Below are 6,000 nucleotides of genomic sequence, written 5' to 3' on the forward strand. Positions count from 1 at the left end.
GAAAGTAAAATAAAGACATTCAAAATGCCATATATATATATATATATATATATATATATATATATATATATATATATATCCCTGGCAGGTCCACAGCACATATTAAAGGAAATTATCTTCAGACATTAGAAAAATTATACCAGATGGAAATATGGAGCTATACAGAAGAATGGTATGAGTGTATCATGGATGTAGAACAACCTGAATACAGTATGACCACTGTGGAAAAGAGTTTGGCTGTCTCTGAAGATGTTAAACATAGGCCTAACTTATAATCCAGCCACTCAGTTCCAAGGCATTGACCCAGGAGAAATGAAAGCTATGTTCATACAAAGACTTGTACACAAATGTTTATAGCAGCCTTGTTTGTAATAGCCAGAAAGTGTAAACAACCCAGTACTCACCAGTAAGTGAGTGGATAAATAAATTGAGGTAAATACTTAGCAATAAGATGAATGAATGAATGATCAATCATTAAATTCATGGATGAATTTCAAAATCAGTATGGCTGAAAGGATCTAGGAAAAAGAAGAGTAATACTCATGATTCCATTTACATAAAATTCTCAAAGTGTGAAATTAATCTAGAGTGACAGGAAGCAGATCATCAGGGAATGGAGGATGGAAGGGGGCTGGGGGATTACAGATGGCTGTAAGGAAACTTCTGAGAATGATGGATATATTCGTTATCATGATTGTGGTGAGGGTTTCATGGGTTATACACATGTAAAAACCAAGTTGAACACTTGAAATATGTGAAGTTTAGGCCCATTACACACAATAAAGCTTCATGGAAATTAGAAAAATAGAGTCATATGCAGTGGTGCACACCTGTAATCCCAGCTACAAGGGGAGGCTGAGGCAAGAGGATTGAACATTTGAGGCCAGCCTGGACAATGTAGACCATTTCTCAAACTAAAAATTTTGTAAAAGGCTGGGAATGTAGCTCAGTGGTAAAGTGCTTGCCTAGCATGTGCGAGGCCCTGGATTCAACGCCCAGGACTAGGGGATTAAAAAAAAAAAAAAAGGAGAGAGAAGAAGAGAAAGAAAGAAAAGTAATTGCTAAATATGTACAAATGGTGCAGGAAAATGGATGGAACTAGAGACTATTATGTTAAGTGAAATAAGCCAAACTCAGAAGGACAAGGGTGGTATGTTTTCTCTCCTATGTGGGAGCTAGAGAGAGAGAAAAAAAGAAAGGTATAGGGTGGCAGGGATCTCATGAAAATCAAAGGGAGATCAGCAGAGGAAGGGACCCAAGATAGAGGGCTGGAGAGAGCCAGAGAGTGTTGGGGAGTGATACTGTCCAAAATATAGTTATGTATATCGTGTGTACAAATATGTAACATCCAATGCCATCATTATGTACAATTATAATGCACCAATAAAAATGTGGAAAAATTATACAAAATTACATACAAGAGGAAGTGAGGGGAAAGGGAAAAAGAATACAAGGGGGAGAAATGAATGATAGTAGAGGGGGTAGAGAGAGAAGAGGGGAGGGGAGGGGAGGGGGGATAGTAGAGGATAGGAAAGGCAGCAGAATACAACAGACACTATTATGGCAATATGTAAATCAATGGATGTGTAACTGATGTGATTCTGCAATCTGTATACGGGGTAAAAATGGGAGTTCATAACCCACTTGAATCAAAGTGTGAAATATGATATATCAAGAACTATGTAATGTTTTGAACAACCAACAATAAAAATTTTTAAAAAATTAAAAAAAATAAAAAGAAGAAAAAAAACTGTGGAAAAAATACACCAGAAAGAAAAAAGACATACAAATGGCTAGTAAGTACGTGAAACAATACTCAACAATGCACATCAGAACCACCACATACCCACTGGAATAGCTCAAATAAAAAAATACTTAAGGGGCTGGGGATATAACTCAGTTGGTAGAGTGCTTGCCTCCTATGTATGAGGCCCTGGGTTCAATCCCCAGCACCACCACAACAACAAAAAAACAACTTAAAATGCTGAGAGCAACTGGAGCCCTCCTAAATTGCTGGCAGGAATGCAAAATTATACAGTCACTGTTTGGTGGCTACTTACAGAATTTAACATACACTTGTCATATGACCCAGCAATCCTACTCTTAGGTGCCAACACAAATGAAAACAGTGTTCACATAAAACCTACATGCATTATTTATAATAGCCAAAAAGTGAAAACAGACCAAATGTCCATCAACTGGTGAATAGATAAACAAAATGTAAACTGTCCATACAAGGGAGTAGTACTAAGCAACGAAGAGGAATGAACTGCCAGCATATGCTACAACCTGGATGAACCTAAAAAACCTATATGTTACAACCTGCATGAAACCAAAAAACCTGTGTTAAGTTAAAGAAACCTGTCGAACAGATGATTTCATTTATATGAAATGTCCATAAAAGGCATAATAATCTACAGAAAGTAGATTATTAGTTACCTGGAGTTTAGCTGGGAATAGGGATTAACTACAAATTAACATATAGGGCTCTTTTGGGGATGATGGGAATATTCTAAAACTGGATTGTGTTGATGATTGCACAACTCTGTATATTTACTAACAATAATGGAATTGTACTCTTAAAACAGGTAGGATTTATTGTATGTAAATTTTGTATTAAAATAAATTATATACTAACCAATCTGACATTTTTCAAAGCCATAACTGGTAGCTAGAATATAAGGCATCAAGGACTTCTGGTGAGCCAACAGAGTTATATATAAATATCTCTCCATGTGATGTGACAGGAAGAAATGATGGTCCCCGAGACAATGTACACTTCTGTCTGTATGGGAATATGTCAATCCAACATATGTAAATGGTTTAACCAAACAAACAGGCTAATAGATACACCTGGGAAGTCATAACGGCATGTTAGATAAGGTACCCAAGAGAGGACATTTGTAATGGGCCAGTGTGGAGATGTGATTTTAATACAAGAAAACCCAACAACACATTTTCATCCAATAAGCGTTCATTTTCTTCCTGCCCCCTGAACTTGGAATCCAGGTGAATGACATGAACCAACTATTTTCTGCTCTGAAACACTCATCCACTCACTTCAACCGCAGTCAGAAGAGCACAATGGCCCAGCCTTCCCTGGCTCTCCAGCGTGTAAACCCAGTCGTCCAAGGCTGTGCTCACGCAGCTCCGTTTGTTCTGGAACATTTCAGGTTAAGCCAAGAGGATTTCTTTCTGAAGCAAAACACTTTCAATAAAACTGCAAAGATGAAAACAGTCCATCCTAGAGAAGCACATTGGATAAAGATATGGAATTTTTTTTTTAAATTATTCTTTGCTTTTTGCAAGAGGCCAAGGACAGGACCTGCGTTAGTATAAATCCAAAAGGAAGAACAGATGAGCCATTCTCAAGAATTTATTTGGACCTTGACGGGTTTTTTTCAAGGATAAGTACAAGTGATCCTTAGGGAACCTTCTTGACATAACAAAATAAACCAGTTACTTAAACCTATAAAATAACAGAGATCTTTTAGAGCACTTTCTCTCCCCGCCCCCTCTCTCCTCTCCCTTCTTTTCTTCCCTCCCTTCCTCCTTTCCCCACCCACACGCGTTCCCTCTCTTTCTCTGTCTTCCCTCCCCACCTACCCTCAATGAGGTAAATCTGTGAATGAATCCTTCTGGGTAACATTTCCTTGTCTGTAAAATGAAAACTTGCCTGATCTTTAAGGCCCATGAGGGAGCATCTAGCTGGAGAATGCCATGAGATCTATGTGGATGGAGCTCATTGTTGGGGTTCTAGCAAAGCCAAAACTGGCTAATTTTTTTTAAGACCGAGACCAAAATCTTGTAGTATTGTGCTATGTGATGTAAGAAAGTTGAAGAATTTTTAAATTCCAGTAAAGCAACCTTTTTGTAAGATCTGAGCCCCACCAGAGAGATGGTTTAACCGACTTTTAAAACTTGATTAAAATCTACGTCTACCTAAATGAACGCCTACCCTGCCTATCCATTAGAGCCACCTAGGGGTTTAACTGGTCTGAAGGGGGGGACGATGAGGCATTTCGTAAGTATTTCAGATAAGTCTAAAATGAGGCCAAGCCTGAGAGCCCTCACTTAGAATGTACAGATATAAAGATAAAAACACTTGACTATTCAGATTGTGCTGGCCCAGCCCACATGCAAGACACCATCTGGATGTTAGGGATATTCCTTCCCTGAAGCCCAGACCTGCCAGCTTCTGAGCGGGTCACACAGGTTGCTGTGTGAATTTGGAAAATGTCGGTTTTATATAAGAAGGGACATCAGTGGAGGAGAAGAGTGGGACCAAGGGGGAAGGAAGAGGGGAGGGAATGCAATCAGCCAAATGAATCGACTAGGTTCATGTCTGACTATACCACAGTGCACTCCACTTTTGTATATCAATTAAAATTAATATATAGGGGCTGGGGTTGTGGCTCAGTGGTAGAGCGCTTGCCTAACACGTGTGAGGCACTGGGTTCATTCTCCAGCACCACATAAAACTAAATAAACAAAGGTTTTGTGTCCATCTACAGCTAAAAATGTTTTTTAAATTAATATATAAATAGAAGGAAGACCAACAGAGTAGAGGAAAGGGTATAGGGGAGGGAGGAGAAGAGAGGGCTGGGGTGGTTCTGGGTATTGAAATGGAGAAAAGTATGTCATCTGCATTTATGAATATGTGGAAATGAATCCCACTGTTATGTATTATGATACACTAAAAAATAAATATCAGTTTTTGCAAAGCATGTATATTTTTGATATTTTGAATTATGCAAGTAATACTTGCTCTTTGTAAATAATTCAGAGGCAAATACATTTTAAAAATGATAACCCTTCCCCTCCCCTCCCCACCCTCTCTCCTGCACGTCTCCTCAGAGACCTAAGGTAAGTCACATGAACAGTTGGATGTAAATCCACCCGTCTGTGTTAATATACATGTACGAGCATGTATAAACACACAAACTCATATTGTGATTTTGTTCTTTCTTTGTTATACACAGAAATAGATGTTTTTTTGCTGCAGCATTCTTTACTCACTTAATCTATATCATGAGGCTCTAGTAAAACCTGGTGGATTAATATCCTCCTACAACCTCACTTTAAATGGCAGCAAAGGGACTAAAAGAGACACGAACTGCAAGAATAAAGAGAACCGCAAAGGAGACGAGAACAATAAAATCTTAGAACAATAAAATCTTGGAACTGGAAAGAAGGAGAAAGAGCTGAAACTGTCTGAGACCAGAGAAAGAAAAATCGGACACTGGAGAGAGGCACCGAGCCATCGCTGTCTAGTATAAAATCTGATGAAGATTGGGGTCCCCGGGGACTTCTGAAGGTGGACAGTGTGCGGGCGAGGCTGGAAATGGAAGGATTTACACCTGACTGTTCACGTGACTTACCTTACCTCCTCCCCACTGTTCTCCCCACTTCCCAACCAAAGGCTGGAGAAGGCATCCCCAAATGTGAGCAAGCATCCAAATCCCTGGGAGGGCTTGTTCACACACCACTGATGGCTACGCTTGGCCTCAGAGCTTCAGGTCCCAGGTAGAGCCTGAGAAGTTGCAGTTCTAACAGATTTTCAGATGCTGCTGCTGCTGCTAATCCTGGGGCAAGATAAGGTAAGGTGCACCTTTTTTTTTTTTTTGAGAGAGAGAATTTTTTTTAATATTTATTTTTTTTAGTTTTCGGGGGACACAACATCTTTGCTTGTATGTGATGCTGAGGATTGAACCCGGGCCGCACGCATGCCAGGCGAGCACGCTACCGCTTGAGCCACAAGGTGCACCTTTAATACAGAGAGCAGGAACTACTACATGAGTACCTGTATGTCTGGGGACTGACCAGAGAGACCCTCGGCTCCTCTCCCAATAGGGTCCTGGAACCTTGGTAGCCAGGTACCTGCCCCTGAGCTGGAAGACTGAAAGATTCTCTTCTAAGGAACCTGATGAGCTCCAGGGGAAAAAAAAATGTATATTCTGTTTGGTAGTTAAGGATGCTCCAGAGAAGGGGACAGCCCCC

At 40.0% G+C, this 6,000-nt stretch overlaps 1 non-coding gene across 1 annotated transcript; it reads left to right on the forward strand.

Annotated features, from left to right (window-relative positions):
* The first annotated feature begins 1,885 nt into the window (after window positions 1-1,885).
* On the forward strand, window positions 1,886-1,958 carry Trnar-ccu (transfer RNA arginine (anticodon CCU)). Its single transcript has one exon. It is a non-coding gene; the product is annotated as a tRNA-Arg (tRNA).
* The last annotated feature ends 4,042 nt before the right edge of the window (window positions 1,959-6,000 follow it).

This window comes from Marmota monax, unplaced genomic scaffold, assembly GCF_021218885.2.
Source record: "Marmota monax isolate L192 unplaced genomic scaffold, Marmota_monax_Labrador192_F-V1.1 WCK01_AAM20220418_F8-fsc00148, whole genome shotgun sequence".
In the NCBI taxonomy this organism is placed as follows: domain Eukaryota; kingdom Metazoa; phylum Chordata; class Mammalia; order Rodentia; family Sciuridae; genus Marmota; species Marmota monax.